General features: G+C 41.8%; 18 non-coding genes across 18 annotated transcripts; all 18 read right to left on the reverse strand.

Annotated features, from left to right (window-relative positions):
- Positions 1 to 10: 10 nt before the first annotated feature.
- Positions 11 to 129, reverse strand: LOC112195514. Its single transcript, XR_002934577.1, has one exon. It is a non-coding gene; the product is annotated as a 5S ribosomal RNA (ribosomal RNA).
- A 411-nt stretch (positions 130 to 540) lies between these two features.
- Positions 541 to 659, reverse strand: LOC112195509. The gene has a single exon (XR_002934572.1). It is a non-coding gene; the product is annotated as a 5S ribosomal RNA (ribosomal RNA).
- Positions 660 to 1070: 411 nt separating this feature from the next.
- Positions 1071 to 1189, reverse strand: LOC112195510. Its single transcript, XR_002934573.1, has one exon. It is a non-coding gene; the product is annotated as a 5S ribosomal RNA (ribosomal RNA).
- A 417-nt stretch (positions 1190 to 1606) lies between these two features.
- On the reverse strand, positions 1607 to 1725 carry LOC112195504. Its single transcript, XR_002934568.1, has one exon. It is a non-coding gene; the product is annotated as a 5S ribosomal RNA (ribosomal RNA).
- Positions 1726 to 2138: 413 nt separating this feature from the next.
- On the reverse strand, positions 2139 to 2257 carry LOC112195577. The gene has a single exon (XR_002934632.1). It is a non-coding gene; the product is annotated as a 5S ribosomal RNA (ribosomal RNA).
- Positions 2258 to 2676: 419 nt separating this feature from the next.
- Positions 2677 to 2795, reverse strand: LOC112195505. The gene has a single exon (XR_002934569.1). It is a non-coding gene; the product is annotated as a 5S ribosomal RNA (ribosomal RNA).
- Positions 2796 to 3208: 413 nt separating this feature from the next.
- Positions 3209 to 3327, reverse strand: LOC112195631. Its single transcript, XR_002934689.1, has one exon. It is a non-coding gene; the product is annotated as a 5S ribosomal RNA (ribosomal RNA).
- A 417-nt stretch (positions 3328 to 3744) lies between these two features.
- Positions 3745 to 3863, reverse strand: LOC112195506. The gene has a single exon (XR_002934570.1). It is a non-coding gene; the product is annotated as a 5S ribosomal RNA (ribosomal RNA).
- Positions 3864 to 4275: 412 nt separating this feature from the next.
- Positions 4276 to 4394, reverse strand: LOC112195642. The gene has a single exon (XR_002934702.1). It is a non-coding gene; the product is annotated as a 5S ribosomal RNA (ribosomal RNA).
- A 413-nt stretch (positions 4395 to 4807) lies between these two features.
- LOC112195512 lies at positions 4808 to 4925 on the reverse strand. Its single transcript, XR_002934575.1, has one exon. It is a non-coding gene; the product is annotated as a 5S ribosomal RNA (ribosomal RNA).
- A 410-nt stretch (positions 4926 to 5335) lies between these two features.
- LOC112195653 lies at positions 5336 to 5454 on the reverse strand. Its single transcript, XR_002934716.1, has one exon. It is a non-coding gene; the product is annotated as a 5S ribosomal RNA (ribosomal RNA).
- A 432-nt stretch (positions 5455 to 5886) lies between these two features.
- On the reverse strand, positions 5887 to 6004 carry LOC112195516. Its single transcript, XR_002934579.1, has one exon. It is a non-coding gene; the product is annotated as a 5S ribosomal RNA (ribosomal RNA).
- Positions 6005 to 6416: 412 nt separating this feature from the next.
- On the reverse strand, positions 6417 to 6535 carry LOC112195468. Its single transcript, XR_002934534.1, has one exon. It is a non-coding gene; the product is annotated as a 5S ribosomal RNA (ribosomal RNA).
- Positions 6536 to 6948: 413 nt separating this feature from the next.
- LOC112195480 lies at positions 6949 to 7067 on the reverse strand. The gene has a single exon (XR_002934545.1). It is a non-coding gene; the product is annotated as a 5S ribosomal RNA (ribosomal RNA).
- A 411-nt stretch (positions 7068 to 7478) lies between these two features.
- Positions 7479 to 7597, reverse strand: LOC112195492. The gene has a single exon (XR_002934556.1). It is a non-coding gene; the product is annotated as a 5S ribosomal RNA (ribosomal RNA).
- Positions 7598 to 8009: 412 nt separating this feature from the next.
- Positions 8010 to 8128, reverse strand: LOC112195508. Its single transcript, XR_002934571.1, has one exon. It is a non-coding gene; the product is annotated as a 5S ribosomal RNA (ribosomal RNA).
- A 435-nt stretch (positions 8129 to 8563) lies between these two features.
- Positions 8564 to 8682, reverse strand: LOC112195503. The gene has a single exon (XR_002934567.1). It is a non-coding gene; the product is annotated as a 5S ribosomal RNA (ribosomal RNA).
- Positions 8683 to 9092: 410 nt separating this feature from the next.
- On the reverse strand, positions 9093 to 9211 carry LOC112195515. The gene has a single exon (XR_002934578.1). It is a non-coding gene; the product is annotated as a 5S ribosomal RNA (ribosomal RNA).
- Positions 9212 to 17224: the final 8013 nt, after the last annotated feature.

A 17224-nucleotide genomic window follows, 5' to 3' on the forward strand; every position in this document is an offset into this window, starting at 1 on the left:
GGCAAAAAGAGGGGTGCAACACGAGGACTTCCCAGGAGGTCACCCATCCTAGTACAGCTCTCGCCCAAGCAAGCTTAACTTCAGAGTTCTGATGGGATCCGGTGCATTATTGCTGGTATGATCGCACCCGTTAGTGTATGCAGAATCAATTTATATAAAGGCTTCGTCTCACTTCTCTAGAGCGTTTGAACAAAAACGACAAAGGGGATTTGTCGGGTCCCGTACGTTGCGCCATCTCCATCACCTCCATGCCCGGCTAGGGTAGCCCCGCCCCCGTCCCCGTTCTGTTAGCTATTCATAAAAATAAAAATAGTGAGTTGTCAGAATATAATTCTTCGGTCGAACAGAGCCCAAGAGCCCCAAGGCCCAAGGCCAATCTTTTTGACGTCTTAATATATATATGCCTGCTGTGTACGATCGCCGCGCAAGTCGCATGAGCCTTAGAAGAGCTTGACCGAATTGGTGCACGAGCAAAGTAGCCGAAATCAAAAGGAGCGGAAAAAAAAAATATTGTGAAATGAGAAATCAAAGGCAAAAAGAGGGGTGCAACACGAGGACTTCCCAGATGGTCACCCATCCTAGTACTGCTCTCGCCCAAGCAAGCTTAACTTCAGAGTTCTGATGGGATCCGGTGCATTATTGCTGGTATGATCGCACCCGTTAGTGTATGCAGAATCAATTTATATAAAGGCTTCGTCTCACTTCTCTAGAGCGTTTGAACAAAAACGACAAAGGGGATTTGTCGGGTCCCGTACGTTGCGCCATCTCCATCACCTCCATGCCCGGCTAGGGTAGCCCCGCCCCCGTCCCCGTTCTGTTAGCTATTCATAAAAATAAAAATAGTGAGTTGTCAGAATATAATTCTTCGGTCGAACAGAGCCCAAGAGCCCCAAGGCCCAAGGCCAATCTTTTTGACGTCTTAATATATATATGCCTGCTGTGTACGATCGCCGCGCAAGTCGCATGAGCCTTAGAAGAGCTTGACCGAATTGGTGCACGAGCAAAGTAGCCGAAATCAAAAGGAGCGGAAAAAAAAAAAATTGTGAAATTAGAAATCAAAGGCAAAAAGAGGGGTGCAACACGAGGACTTCCCAGATGGTCACCCATCCTAGTACTGCTCTCGCCCAAGCAAGCTTAACTTCAGAGTTCTGATGGGATCCGGTGCATTATTGCTGGTATGATCGCACCCGTTAGTGTATGCAGAATCAATTTATATAAAGGCTTCGTCTCACTTCTCTAGAGCGTTTGAACAAAAACGACAAAGGGGATTTGTCGGGTCCCGTACGTTGCGCCATCTCCATCACCTCCATGCCCGGCTAGCGTAGCCCCGCCCCCGTCCCCGTTCTGTTAGCTATTCATAAAAATAAAAAATAGTGAGTTGTCAGAATATAATTCTTCGGTCGAACAGAGCCCAAGAGCCCCAAGGCCCAAGGCCAATCTTTTTGACGTCTTAATATATATATATATATGCCTGCTGTGTACGATCGCCGCGCAAGTCGCATGAGCCTTAGAAGAGCTTGACCGAATTGGTGCACGAGCAAAGTAGCCGAAATCAAAAGGAGCGGAAAAAAAAATATTGTGAAATGAGAAATCAAAGGCAAAAAGAAGGGTGCAACACGAGGACTTCCCAGGAGGTCACCCATCCTAGTACTGCTCTCGCCCAAGCAAGCTTAACTTCGGAGTTCTGATGGGATCCGGTGCATTATTGCTGGTATGATCGCAACCGTTAGTGTATGCAGAATCAATTTATATAAAGGCTTCGTCTCACTTCTCTAGAGCGCTTGAACAAAAACGACAAAGGGGATTTGTCGGGTCCCGTACGTTGCGCCATCTCCATCACCTCCATGCCCGGCTAGGGTAGCCCCGCCCCCGTCCCCGTTCTGTTAGCTATTCATAAAAATAAAAAATAGTGAGTTGTCAGAATATAATTCTTCAGTCGAACAGAGCCCAAGAGCCCCAAGGCCCAAGGCCAATCTTTTTGACGTCTTAATATATATATATGCCTGCTGTGTACGATCGCCGCGCAAGTCGCATGAGCCTTAGAAGAGCTTGACCGAATTGGTGCACGAGCAAAGTAGCCGAAATCAAAAGGAGCGGAAAAAAAAATATTGTGAAATGAGAAATCAAAGGCAAAAAGAGGGGTGCAACACGAGGACTTCCCAGGAGGTCACCCATCCTAGTACTGCTCTCGCCCAAGCAAGCTTAACTTCGGAGTTCTGATGGGATCCGGTGCATTATTGCTGGTATGATCGCACCCGTTAGTGTATGCAGAATCAATTTATATAAAGGCTTCGTCTCACTTCTCTAGAGCGCTTGAACAAAAACGACAAAGGGGATTTGTCGGGTCCCGTACGTTGCGCCATCTCCATCACCTCCATGCCCGGCTAGGGTAGCCCCGCCCCCGTCCCCGTTCTGTTAGCTATTCATAAAAATAAAAAATAGTGAGTTGTCAGAATATAATTCTTCGGTCGAACAGAGCCCAAGAGCCCCAAGGCCCAAGGCCAATCTTTTTGACGTCTTAATATATATATATATATATGCCTGCTGTGTACGATCGCCGCGCAAGTCGCATGAGCCTTAGAAGAGCTTGACCGAATTGGTGCACGAGCAAAGTAGCCGAAATCAAAAGGAGCGGAAAAAAAAATATTGTGAAATGAGAAATCAAAGGCAAAAAGAAGGGTGCAACACGAGGACTTCCCAGGAGGTCACCCATCCTAGTACTGCTCTCGCCCAAGCAAGCTTAACTTCGGAGTTCTGATGGGATCCGGTGCATTATTGCTGGTATGATCGCAACCGTTAGTGTATGCAGAATCAATTTATATAAAGGCTTCGTCTCACTTCTCTAGAGCGCTTGAACAAAAACGACAAAGGGGATTTGTCGGGTCCCGTACGTTGCGCCATCTCCATCACCTCCATGCCCGGCTAGGGTAGCCCCGCCCCCGTCCCCGTTCTGTTAGCTATTCATAAAAATAAAAAATAGTGAGTTGTCAGAATATAATTCTTCAGTCGAACAGAGCCCAAGAGCCCCAAGGCCCAAGGCCAATCTTTTTGACGTCTTAATATATATATATGCCTGCTGTGTACGATCGCCGCGCAAGTCGCATGAGCCTTAGAAGAGCTTGACCGAATTGGTGCACGAGCAAAGTAGCCGAAATCAAAAGGAGCGGAAAAAAAAATATTGTGAAATGAGAAATCAAAGGCAAAAAGAGGGGTGCAACACGAGGACTTCCCAGGAGGTCACCCATCCTAGTACTGCTCTCGCCCAAGCAAGCTTAACTTCGGAGTTCTGATGGGATCCGGTGCATTATTGCTGGTATGATCGCACCCGTTAGTGTATGCAGAATCAATTTATATAAAGGCTTCGTCTCACTTCTCTAGAGCGCTTGAACAAAAACGACAAAGGGGATTTGTCGGGTCCCGTACGTTGCGCCATCTCCATCACCTCCATGCCCGGCTAGGGTAGCCCCGCCCCCGTCCCCGTTCTGTTAGCTATTCATAAAAATAAAAAATAGTGAGTTGTCAGAATATAATTCTTCGGTCGAACAGAGCCCAAGAGCCCCAAGGCCCAAGGCCAATCTTTTTGACGTCTTAATATATATATATATATGCCTGCTGTGTACGATCGCCGCGCAAGTCGCATGAGCCTTAGAAGAGCTTGACCGAATTGGTGCACGAGCAAAGTAGCCGAAATCAAAAGGAGCGGAAAAAAAAATATTGTGAAATGAGAAATCAAAGGCAAAAAGAAGGGTGCAACACGAGGACTTCCCAGGAGGTCACCCATCCTAGTACTGCTCTCGCCCAAGCAAGCTTAACTTCGGAGTTCTGATGGGATCCGGTGCATTATTGCTGGTATGATCGCAACCGTTAGTGTATGCAGAATCAATTTATATAAAGGCTTCGTCTCACTTCTCTAGAGCGCTTGAACAAAAACGACAAAGGGGATTTGTCGGGTCCCGTACGTTGCGCCATCTCCATCACCTCCATGCCCGGCTAGGGTAGCCCCGCCCCCGTCCCCGTTCTGTTAGCTATTCATAAAAATAAAAAATAGTGAGTTGTCAGAATATAATTCTTCAGTCGAACAGAGCCCAAGAGCCCCAAGGCCCAAGGCCAATCTTTTTGACGTCTTAATATATATATATGCCTGCTGTGTACGATCGCCGCGCAAGTCGCATGAGCCTTAGAAGAGCTTGACCGAATTGGTGCACGAGCAAAGTAGCCGAAATCAAAAGGAGCGGAAAAAAAATATTGTGAAATGAGAAATCAAAGGCAAAAAGAGGGGTGCAACACGAGGACTTCCCAGGAGGTCACCCATCCTAGTACTGCTCTCGCCCAAGCAAGCTTAACTTCGGAGTTCTGATGGGATCCGGTGCATTATTGCTGGTATGATCGCACCCGTTAGTGTATGCAGAATCAATTTATATAAAGGCTTCGTCTCACTTCTCTAGAGCGCTTGAACAAAAACGACAAAGGGGATTTGTCGGGTCCCGTACGTTGCGCCATCTCCATCACCTCCATGCCCGGCTAGGGTAGCCCCGCCCCCGTCCCCGTTCTGTTAGCTATTCATAAAAATAAAAAATAGTGAGTTGTCAGAATATAATTCTTCGGTCGAACAGAGCCCAAGAGCCCCAAGGCCCAAGGCCAATCTTTTTGACGTCTTAATATATATATATGCCTGCTGTGTACGATCGCCGCGCAAGTCGCATGAGCCTTAGAAGAGCTTGACCGAATTGGTGCACGAGCAAAGTAGCCGAAATCAAAAGGAGCGGAAAAAAAAATATTGTGAAATGAGAAATCAAAGGCAAAAAGAGGGGTGCAACACGAGGACTTCCCAGGAGGTCACCCACCTAGTACTGCTCTCGCCCAAGCAAGCTTAACTTCGGAGTTCTGATGGGATCCGGTGCATTATTGCTGGTATGATCGCACCCGTTAGTGTATGCAGAATCAATTTATATAAAGGCTTCGTCTCACTTCTCTAGAGCGCTTGAACAAAAACGACAAAGGGGATTTGTCGGGTCCCGTACGTTGCGCCATCTCCATCACCTCCATGCCCGGCTAGGGTAGCCCCGCCCCCGTCCCCGTTCTGTTAGCTATTCATAAAAATAAAAATAGTGAGTTGTCAGAATATAATTCTTCGGTCGAACAGAGCCCAAGAGCCCCAAGGCCCAAGGCCAATCTTTTTGACGTCTTAATATATATATGCCTGCTGTGTACGATCGCCGCGCAAGTCGCATGAGCCTTAGAAGAGCTTGACCGAATTGGTGCACGAGCAAAGTAGCCGAAATCAAAAGGAGCGGAAAAAAAAATATTGTGAAATGAGAAATCAAAGGCAAAAGGAGGGGTGCAACACGAGGACTTCCCAGGAGGTCACCCATCCTAGTACTGCTCTCGCCCAAGCAAGCTTAACTTCGGAGTTCTGATGGGATCCGGTGCATTATTGCTGGTATGATCGCACCCGTTAGTGTATGCAGAATCAATTTATATAAAGGCTTCGTCTCACTTCTCTAGAGCGCTTGAACAAAAACGACAAAGGGGATTTGTCGGGTCCCGTACGTTGCGCCATCTCCATCACCTCCATGCCCGGCTAGGGTAGCCCCGCCCCCGTCCCCGTTCTGTTAGCTATTCATAAAAATAAAAAATAGTGAGTTGTCAGAATATAATTCTTCGGTCGAACAGAGCCCAAGAGCCCCAAGGCCCAAGGCCAATCTTTTTGACGTCTTAATATATATATATATATATATATTATATATATGCCTGCTGTGTACGATCGCCGCGCAAGTCGCATGAGCCTTAGAAGAGCTTGACCGAATTGGTGCACGAGCAAAGTAGCCGAAATCAAAAGGAGCGGAAAAAAAAATATTGTGAAATGAGAAATCAAAGGCAAAAAGAGGGGTGCAACACGAGGACTTCCCAGGAGGTCACCCATCTAGTACTGCTCTCGCCCAAGCAAGCTTAACTTCGGAGTTCTGATGGGATCCGGTGCATTATTGCTGGTATGATCGCACCCATTAGTGTATGCAGAATCAATTTATATAAAGGCTTCGTCTCACTTCTCTAGAGCGCTTGAACAAAAACGACAAAGGGGATTTGTCGGGTCCCGTACGTTGCGCCATCTCCATCACCTCCTGCCCGGCTAGGGTAGCCCCGCCCCCGTCCCCGTTCTGTTAGCTATTCATAAAAATAAAAAATAGTGAGTTGTCAGAATATAATTCTTCGGTCGAACAGAGCCCAAGAGCCCCAAGGCCCAAGGCCAATCTTTTTGACGTCTTAATATATATATATGCCTGCTGTGTACGATCGCCGCGCAAGTCGCATGAGCCTTAGAAGAGCTTGACCGAATTGGTGCACGAGCAAAGTAGCCGAAATCAAAAGGAGCGGAAAAAAAAATATTGTGAAATGAGAAATCAAAGGCAAAAAGAGGGGTGCAACACGAGGACTTCCCAGGAGGTCACCCATCCTAGTACTGCTCTCGCCCAAGCAAGCTTAACTTCGGAGTTCTGATGGGATCCGGTGCATTATTGCTGGTATGATCGCACCCGTTAGTGTATGCAGAATCAATTTATATAAAGGCTTCGTCTCACTTCTCTAGAGCGCTTGAACAAAAACGACAAAGGGGATTTTTCGGGTCCCGTACGTTGCGCCATCTCCATCACCTCCATGCCCGGCTAGGGTAGCCCCGCCCCCGTCCCCGTTCTGTTAGCTATTCATAAAAATAAAAAATAGTGAGTTGTCAGAATATAATTCTTCGGTCGAACAGAGCCCAAGAGCCCCAAGGCCCAAGGCCAATCTTTTTGACGTCTTAATATATATATATGCCTGCTGTGTACGATCGCCGCGCAAGTCGCATGAGCCTTAGAAGAGCTTGACCGAATTGGTGCACGAGCAAAGTAGCCGAAATCAAAAGGAGCGGAAAAAAAAATATTGTGAAATGAGAAATCAAAGGCAAAAAGAGGGGTGCAACACGAGGACTTCCCAGGAGGTCACCCATCCTAGTACTGCTCTCGCCCAAGCAAGCTTAACTTCGGAGTTCTGATGGGATCCGGTGCATTATTGCTGGTATGATCGCACCCGTTAGTGTATGCAGAATCAATTTATATAAAGGCTTCGTCTCACTTCTCTAGAGCGCTTGAACAAAAACGACAAAGGGGATTTGTCGGGTCCCGTACGTTGCGCCATCTCCATCACCTCCATGCCCGGCTAGGGTAGCCCCGCCCCCGTCCCCGTTCTGTTAGCTATTCATAAAAATAAAAAATAGTGAGTTGTCAGAATATAATTCTTCGGTCGAACAGAGCCCAAGAGCCCCAAGGCCCAAGGCCAATCTTTTTGACGTCTTAATATATATATGCCTGCTGTGTACGATCGCCGCGCAAGTCGCATGAGCCTTAGAAGAGCTTGACCGAATTGGTGCACGAGCAAAGTAGCCGAAATCAAAAGGAGCGGAAAAAAAAATATTGTGAAATGAGAAATCAAAGGCAAAAAGAGGGGTGCAACACGAGGACTTCCCAGGAGGTCACCCATCCTAGTACTGCTCTCGCCCAAGCAAGCTTAACTTCGGAGTTCTGATGGGATCCGGTGCATTATTGCTGGTATGATCGCACCCGTTAGTGTATGCAGAATCAATTTATATAAAGGCTTCGTCTCACTTCTCTAGAGCGCTTGAACAAAAACGACAAAGGGGATTTGTCGGGTCCCGTACGTTGCGCCATCTCCATCACCTCCATGCCCGGCTAGGGTAGCCCCGCCCCCGTCCCCGTTCTGTTAGCTATTCATAAAAATAAAAAATAGTGAGTTGTCAGAATATAATTCTTCGGTCGAACAGAGCCCAAGAGCCCCAAGGCCCAAGGCCAATCTTTTTGACGTCTTAATATATATATATGCCTGCTGTGTACGATCGCCGCGCAAGTCGCATGAGCCTTAGAAGAGCTTGACCGAATTGGTGCACGAGCAAAGTAGCCGAAATCAAAAGGAGCGGAAAAAAAAATATTGTGAAATGAGAAATCAAAGGCAAAAAGAGGGAGCAACACGAGGACTTCCCAGGAGGTCACCCATCCTAGTACTGCTCTCGCCCAAGCAAGCTTAACTTCGGAGTTCTGATGGGATCCGGTGCATTATTGCTGGTATGATCGCACCCGTTAGTGTATGCAGAATCAATTTATATAAAGGCTTCGTCTCACTTCTCTAGAGCGCTTGAACAAAAACGACAAAGGGGATTTGTCGGGTCCCGTACGTTGCGCCATCTCCATCACCTCCATGCCCGGCTAGGGTAGCCCCGCCCCCGTCCCCGTTCTGTTAGCTATTCATAAAAATAAAAAATAGTGAGTTGTCAGAATATAATTCTTCGGTCGAACAGAGCCCAAGAGCCCCAAGGCCCAAGGCCAATCTTTTTGACGTCTTAATATATATATATATATATATATATATATATATATGCCTGCTGTGTACGATCGCCGCGCAAGTCGCATGAGCCTTAGAAGAGCTTGACCGAATTGGTGCACGAGCAAAGTAGCCGAAATCAAAAGGAGCGGAAAAAAAAATATTGTGAAATGAGAAATCAAAGGCAAAAAGAGGGGTGCAACACGAGGACTTCCCAGGAGGTCACCCATCCTAGTACTGCTCTCGCCCAAGCAAGCTTAACTTCGGAGTTCTGATGGGATCCGGTGCATTATTGCTGGTATGATCGCACCCGTTAGTGTATGCAGAATCAATTTATATAAAGGCTTCGTCTCACTTCTCTAGAGCGCTTGAACAAAACGACAAAGGGATTTGTCGGGTCCCGTACGTTGCGCCATCTCCATCACCTCCATGCCCGGCTAGGGTAGCCCCGCCCCGTCCCCGTTCTGTTAGCTATTCATAAAAATAAAAAATAGTGAGTTGTCAGAATATAATTCTTCGGTCGAACAGAGCCCAAGAGCCCCAAGGCCCAAGGCCAATCTTTTTGACGTCTTAATATATATATATGCCTGCTGTGTACGATCGCCGCGCAAGTCGCATGAGCCTTAGAAGAGCTTGACCGAATTGGTGCACGAGCAAAGTAGCCGAAATCAAAAGGAGCGGAAAAAAAAATATTGTGAAATGAGAAATCAAAGGCAAAAAGAGGGGTGCAACACGAGGACTTCCCAGGAGGTCACCCATCCTAGTACTGCTCTCGCCCAAGCAAGCTTAACTTCGGAGTTCTGATGGGATCCGGTGCATTATTGCTGGTATGATCGCACCCGTTAGTGTATGCAGAATCAATTTATATAAAGGCTTCGTCTCACTTCTCTAGAGCGCTTGAACAAAAACGACAAAGGGGATTTGTCGGGTCCCGTACGTTGCGCCATGATAGGAGCATTTTAATGCGACGTTTTAACTGCATTTCCCTACATTTTTCTGCGCCATTTCCTTGAAAAATCCCTGTTTGGGAAAGTTTCCATTCTTTGATTGGGAAAGTTCCTTATTGTAGAAAGTTTCCATTTTTGTCTTCATTTCTCATTTTTCATTTTTCATTTCTCATTTCTCATTTTTCATTTCTCATTTCTCATTTCTCATTTCTCATTTCTCATTTTTAGTAAGTTTCTATTTTTCATTTTTAGAAACTTTCCATTTCTCAATTTTAGAAAGTTTCTATTTTTCAAATTAGGTAAGTTTCCATTTTTCATATTAGTTTCTATTTTCAGGACCTCCGAGCTAAAAAGTGGAAATGAATGCACGAATGGAAAGAGGAGCTTGCGAACATCAAGACGAACGAATATGAGAAGAATTGGGCCACACATTTGAGCAGAAATGAAGAAACAAGCTTTCCTAATCCAACTAGGAAACCCTGCGAAATGGAGGAAGGCTTTCCGAGCAAGTTTCCAACGCAACCATGAAAAAGAAATGGAAAAATGATGAGTTTTGCGTTGGAAGATGAGAAGACTTGAAGTTGAAGCAACGAGGCCCAAGAACTCTATGGATTTTCGGCAAAATGGATCAAGGCCCATCAAAAGCCCATGGAATTAGGGTTTGTGACGCATGGAGGAAACCCTAGGGTTGCATTGCCGTGAAAATCAAAAGGAGGAGGCAAAAGTGGCGTGAAAAATCAAGGGAAGAATCAAAGATTACGCAAGAGATTTTCTAGGGTGGAGTTTAAGGAAAGAAATCAAGAAAGAGACCAAATTGCGTCTAGGTTCATTCCTAGAAACCCTAAGCATGTTTTGGCCGAAATATCAAGAAGAAAATCAGAAAATATTCAAGGAATTTCGGCAAGAATATATTAGGGTATCTCCTTGGAGTTTTATGATTGGTTGGATGACACACTAGGGCTTACTTGGCAATTTCTCATTGGTGGAAGGCATGTGGAATTATTAATTTAATTCCTTGGTAAATAAATCAGAAAACTCACGGCTTGGAAGCCAAGACATGCCGTTCCCTATATATACACTCACCCTAGACGTTCCAACCACCACTTTTACAATTCAGAAAATTCTCTCTACGCGCGGAAGCTCTCTCCATTCTCTAGTGCAACTTTTGGCGTTTTCAAGCAAGGAAGGAAGAAGCAAGCTTAGGCCGTGAGCATCATCATCCATTCCACCTTGAAGCCGTGTACTTTGAAGCTTGCTTTCGAGTTTCATTAGTTCATCATTCGAGTTATTCATCCATCTCTCCATTCACGGTGTAATTCAACCTTCTTTCTTGTAATCACTTTTGATTCTCCTTGTTTGATTTCGTTGGATGTTGTTCTAGTTAACGTTTATGTTTGAACAAGGTTTATAATCTGAAATTTTATGATTGAATAAAGGATTTTCGATTTCTATGTTGTGATTCCATAGTTGCTTATGTGTGATTGTTCGATTGAATTTGCTTTATAGATAACTTTTGTATTTTAATCTTATGTGGTTGCAAACACTTAGGGTTTTGATATAATTGGTGCTAGGTTTAAGAACATGAAATCGACTTTTCGTTTTGTGTAAACTTGAATCAAAGTAGTAAAGGTTTTGGACAAAAATCGAATTCAATTGAAGAGGATTGCAATTAGGTGAACTTATTCATACTAAGTTGTACACTTGAGTTGATAGCCTTTCCTTGAACTTCTTGCGTTGAACATGTATGATTGACTAGCTTTCTAGGGTTTGATTACATGTTTGATAGGATTAATCTATGTGCTTTCATTTAGATTAATTAGCGTTGAAAAGTAAAATATGGGAAATCGTTTGCTTTCGAATGTTTCACATGATCAATTCCTTTCACATGACTTGGAAGAACAATATGAAGTTAATTCGAATTCAATCATGAACTTGGTTTTAATCTTTGTTTCTTACATATCATTCTTGTATTTGTGTTTTTGTTCATACTTAGTTTTAATTCTTGTTTTTAATTTTCGAAAACCAAACCCTAAAACCCCTTTTGAATTCGTAAATAATATGTATATGTGTGAATACTATACTTTGTTTTATTTTAATTGTTTAAATTGTCTTACATTGACAGGTGTACCCTCAATCCCCGGAATAGAACGATCCCTACTTGCTTATACTACTAATGATATTTCTAGGGTTAAATTATATGCTTGCTTTGAGCGTATCAATTTTTGGCGCCGTTGCCGGGGATTGAAAAATCACTTGTTGCATTGTGAATATTGTTGTTTTCGTAAATATTATATATATGTTCATATTGTGATCGATATTTAGTAAAGTAAATACTTAGGTTGCTATTTATATTATTGAATACGAGTTTTATTGTGAGTTGTAAATTAAAGAGGAATAGGTGAAGTCGTGTTTATTAATATTGACCTAAACCCCTTATTGGTACCTAGTTCAGGTCCCTTAAGGTTGAGGGCGGTTTTTATTAATATTCATTGAACTGTCTTCACACCTAGGACCTTTTTCATCTAAGTAAGTATAGCCTATGTGGGATGGTGTCTAGGAAGGGGACAACGTTCATAACGGGTTTGGATCCAGAAGTGCTTACAAATGGGCCTAAACCACATTGTGGGAGTAGCTCATGCCAAAATGGATTCTGCCTCTTGTGTTCGCCCTCCCCTACCTGGCCATTTCAGTAAGGTTGCCCAAAGGATGTAGAAGGAACTTTGTGTCTAGACAACTATACTTGGGCCGCACGTCCACTTGATTTACAACTTGGAATTCAATTCGAAATCAATGATATGGATAACAAAAGAAAATGTTGTGATACACTAAGGTATATTGGATTAAACATAGTCTTGAAAAGGATAGCTGTTTCAGTCCCATTGCACATCGAGACTCCCTGTTCCCGTACCTAAGTGTTGAAATAATTGTAAATAAAAGAAAAGAAAAAGAAATAATTGTATAAAATTTTCGTGAATAGTAAAAATCAGATTTTTGAGAGTATGAATTTTATTATAAGTTTTTGACCATAATGGAATAGGTGAAGGACTTTGTCTTTAACATTAGTCTTGCACCCTTCTCTTTCATGTGGCGCACCTTAGTAGCATAGGGTGTCTAGGTTGATTGGATACGAGAAGTGCTAGCAAAGGGTCTCGTCCCCTGCTAAACAAGTGAGCTGAGCTCCGCCAAAATCGTTCCTCTGCTACCTGGCTCTGTGTGAAAAGAGTTACCAAAAGATTGAGGAGGGCGACTAGTTTTAAGGATCGAGCCCTTAGGCCGCACGTCTAAACTTTGGTTAAGGGCTTATAATGGAATTCAAGCTTTTATTAACTATGTCACACCCTAACTAAAAATTTGGACATATATGTGACGTTTTTCTTTTTTATTTTTTGGAAATTTTGTATATTATACTTCTCTTTATACTTGTACAATTCGTGAATAGTACATCGTGAATAGTGATGTTTTGTACTTGTGTCTCTGTGTAAAATTATGTACATTATACTTGTCTAACAAAAAAAAAAAAAAAAAAAAAAAAAAAAAAAATTTAAAAAAAAAAAAAAAAAAAAAAAAAAGTTAATAGTGAATAGTGACGTTTTTTGTATAAATCATTAACTTGTATTTCTTTTATTGTATAGTCACTAACTTTATTTAGTGGAGGTCCGTCTGGCTGAAAGACGTTAAATTCAAGCGCTGCTTGGGAGGCAACCCAATTCAGAAGTAGCTGTGAAGGAGTCTACACACGCAGATTTGATTTCTCCTTCCCTATTTCTCTTTCTTTTCATGTTTTCTTTTTGAACTTAGTAGACATTTTCGTAAATCTCTATCCTTTATGCTTATTTGTTCATTGCATGCTTATGATTGATTACATTGAGGACAATGCAATATTTAAGTGTGGGGGAAGGGATTTATACTTTTGTCTTGAGTCATATATATTGAAAAATACAAAAAAATCGAAAAATGTCAAAAATTTAAAAATTTTCGTTGCTTTTGTTTTTGTTTTGAGTCTTAGGATGCCCTTTCAACTGTCTAGGATGATTCTATATCTCTGAAATTATGGCTAAAAGAGAATCACAAAATTGAGATGACTTTAACATGGTATTCTTTGGTTAATTGAGATATATGAAAAATGTGTGCCTTGTAGTGGATATGGATTTCGTGACTTTGGTACAGAACATGAGCATGTTAAGATGAGTTTTGATTCATAAAAACCCATGTGAGATATTTGAGCCATGTCCCTTTTTCTTGGAGTGAAATGAAAAATATATTCTTATTTTCTTGGCGATGTTTTGATAATCTCATTATTCTTTCATTTGATTGACTACTTGCCATAGATTAAGTTTGATGGACTAGAGAATGCTAGAATTCACTCTTGTGCTTGTTGAGACGTTATATCAATACATGGCCCTGATTCTGGAAAGGATAGAGGCAACCTAGGAACTACCACCATTGCCATATAAACCTGTGTCCATATTTGTGCCCGTCGTGGGACTCCCTTAGATAAACCCCTTTGAGCCTACGTTAAGCCTTTTCTTTCATCACCCTTAAAAATCTTTAACCTAAAACTTAGTATAGCTATAACCCTACCCTTTGTTCTAAGAACTTAGTGGAGCTAAACTGAGACTTTACTTGAAGATTTTTGGCGTCCATAATGAAGAATAAGAAGAGGTGAAAGCTCAAGTGTGGGGGTAGACTTGTCCATAAGAGAAAAATGTATGAAAAAGCCGAGAAAAAGAAAGTGAAAAAGAAAAAGTGTACGGCTAGAAAAAGAAAAAGAAAGAAATATCAATGGATTTTAGTCCCCCATACTTGGTGAGTTTGGAGTTTACTTTGATTTGAAGGCCCATTACAGAAAAATTTGGCCTTTGTCCAACTCACTAGAGACCAAAGGAAGTTTAGAGTGAAGTTTGGGCCCAACATGAAGACATTAGGCCCCTTTATAACGCCCCCATGGGATAGTGACGTTTTTGCATACTTGGTGGAGTTCTAGAAGTCTCTCTACATTTACATAAGCTCTACTAGGTTTTTAGGACACTTTGTTAAATTCCTTACCCTTCGTTTCTATAAAACCTTGAGCCATGGCCCCATTACAACCTTTGATAAGACCTTCTTGATCCTTAAGATGGGACAGTCCTTGATGTGGAGATGAGTTACAAGAGTTGAACCTATGGCTTGGGTCCATCTGTGCAAGTAGTTGATATCTTTCATGAGATCTTTAAAAGAAAATTATACATGTGCTTTCGTTTCTTGCATTATGTGATACACTTGCTATCTTTCACATATACTTGAGTGTATAAGCTTTTAAGCATTGCCATGATCTGAGAGAAGAAAGAGTGGATATACTTTGTGAGGATTTGAATCATACTTGTTTGAAACATGCTTAACAGAAACCATCACCATTGTTCCAACCAAGTCCTACTTGTGTATGTGTAACTTATGTGTTTTAATTAACTCTCGAATGCCTAAACATTGATTCTTGGTGAAGTGCTAATCTTGGTGTTATGAAAGTAAGAGATTGCTGAGACAAAAAGTTAAAGGGCAATAGAGTCTGTTATGTGTCAAGTCTTTAAATTTTCGTTGAGTCGTAGTCGTGTCTGTGTTGTGATTTTGCTAAGGGACTAGCAAAAGCTAAGTGTGGGGGAATTTGATAGGAGCATTTTAATGCGACGTTTTAACTGCATTTCCCTACATTTTTCTGCGCCATTTCCTTGAAAAATCCCTGTTTGGGAAAGTTTCCATTCTTTGATTGGGAAAGTTCCTTATTGTAGAAAGTTTCCATTTTTGTCTTCATTTCTCATTTTTCATTTTTCATTTCTCATTTCTCATTTTTCATTTCTCATTTCTCATTTCTCATTTCTCATTTCTCATTTTTAGTAAGTTTCTATTTTTCATTTTTAGAAACTTTCCATTTCTCAATTTTAGAAAGTTTCTATTTTTCAAATTAGGTAAGTTTCCATTTTTCATATTAGTTTCTATTTTCAGGACCTCCGAGCTAAAAAGTGGAAATGAATGCACGAATGGAAAGAGGAGCTTGCGAACATCAAGACGAACGAATATGGGAAGAATTGGGCCACACATTTGAGCAGAAATGAAGAAACAAGCTTTCCTAATCCAACTAGGAAACCCTGCGAAATGGAGGAAGGCTTTCCGAGCAAGTTTCCAACGCAACCATGAAAAAGAAATGGAAAAATGATGAGTTTTGCGTTGGAAGATGAGAAGACTTGAAGTTGAAGCAACGAGGCCCAAGAACTCTATGGATTTTCGGCAAAATGGATCAAGGCCCATCAAAAGCCCATGGAATTAGGGTTTGTGACGCATGGAGGAAACCCTAGGGTTGCATTGCCGTGAAAATCAAAAGGAGGAGGCAAAAGTGGCGTGAAAAATCAAGGGAAGAATCAAAGATTACGCAAGAGATTTTCTAGGGTGGAGTTTAAGGAAAGAAATCAAGAAAGAGACCAAATTGCGTCTAGGTTCATTCCTAGAAACCCTAAGCATGTTTTGGCCGAAATATCAAGAAGAAAATCAGAAAATATTCAAGGAATTTCGGCAAGAATATATTAGGGTATCTCCTTGGAGTTTTATGATTGGTTGGATGACACACTAGGGCTTACTTGGCAATTTCTCATTGGTGGAAGGCATGTGGAATTATTAATTTAATTCCTTGGTAAATAAATCAGAAAACTCACGGCTTGGAAGCCAAGACATGCCGTTCCCTATATATACACTCACCCTAGACGTTCCAACCACCACTTTTACAATTCAGAAAATTCTCTCTACGCGCGGAAGCTCTCTCCATTCTCTAGTGCAACTTTTGGCGTTTTCAAGCAAGGAAGGAAGAAGCAAGCTTAGGCCGTGAGCATCATCATCCATTCCACCTTGAAGCCGTGTACTTTGAAGCTTGCTTTCGAGTTTCATTAGTTCATCATTCGAGTTATTCATCCATCTCTCCATTCACGGTGTAATTCAACCTTCTTTCTTGTAATCACTTTTGATTCTCCTTGTTTGATTTCGTTGGATGTTGTTCTAGTTAACGTTTATGTTTGAACAAGGTTTATAATCTGAAATTTTATGATTGAATAAAGGATTTTCGATTTCTATGTTGTGATTCCATAGTTGCTTATGTGTGATTGTTCGATTGAATTTGCTTTATAGATAACTTTTGTATTTTAATCTTATGTGGTTGCAAACACTTAGGGTTTTGATATAATTGGTGCTAGGTTTAAGAACATGAAATCGACTTTTCGTTTTGTGTAAACTTGAATCAAAGTAGTAAAGGTTTTGGACAAAAATCGAATTCAATTGAAGAGGATTGCAATTAGGTGAACTTATTCATACTAAGTTGTACACTTGAGTTGATAGCCTTTCCTTGAACTTCTTGCGTTGAACATGTATGATTGACTAGCTTTCTAGGGTTTGATTACATGTTTGATAGGATTAATCTATGTGCTTTCATTTAGATTAATTAGCGTTGAAAAGTAAAATATGGGAAATCGTTTGCTTTCGAATGTTTCACATGATCAATTCCTTTCACATGACTTGGAAGAACAATATGAAGTTAATTCGAATTCAATCATGAACTTGGTTTTAATCTTTGTTTCTTACATATCATTCTTGTATTTGTGTTTTTGTTCATACTTAGTTTTAATTCTTGTTTTTAATTTTCGAAAACCAAACCCTAAAACCCCTTTTGAATTCGTAAATAATATGTATATGTGTGAATACTATACTTTGTTTTATTTTAATTGTTTAAATTGTCTTACATTGACAGGTGTACCCTCAATCCCCGGAATAGAACGATCCCTACTTGCTTATAATACTAATGATATTTCTAGGGTTAAATTATATGCTTGCTTTGAGCGTATCACGCCATCTCCATCACCTCCATGCCCGGCTAGGGTAACCCCGCCCCCGTC

The sequence above is a fragment of the Rosa chinensis genome, chromosome 3 (assembly GCF_002994745.2).
Source record: "Rosa chinensis cultivar Old Blush chromosome 3, RchiOBHm-V2, whole genome shotgun sequence".
Taxonomy (NCBI): domain Eukaryota; kingdom Viridiplantae; phylum Streptophyta; class Magnoliopsida; order Rosales; family Rosaceae; genus Rosa; species Rosa chinensis.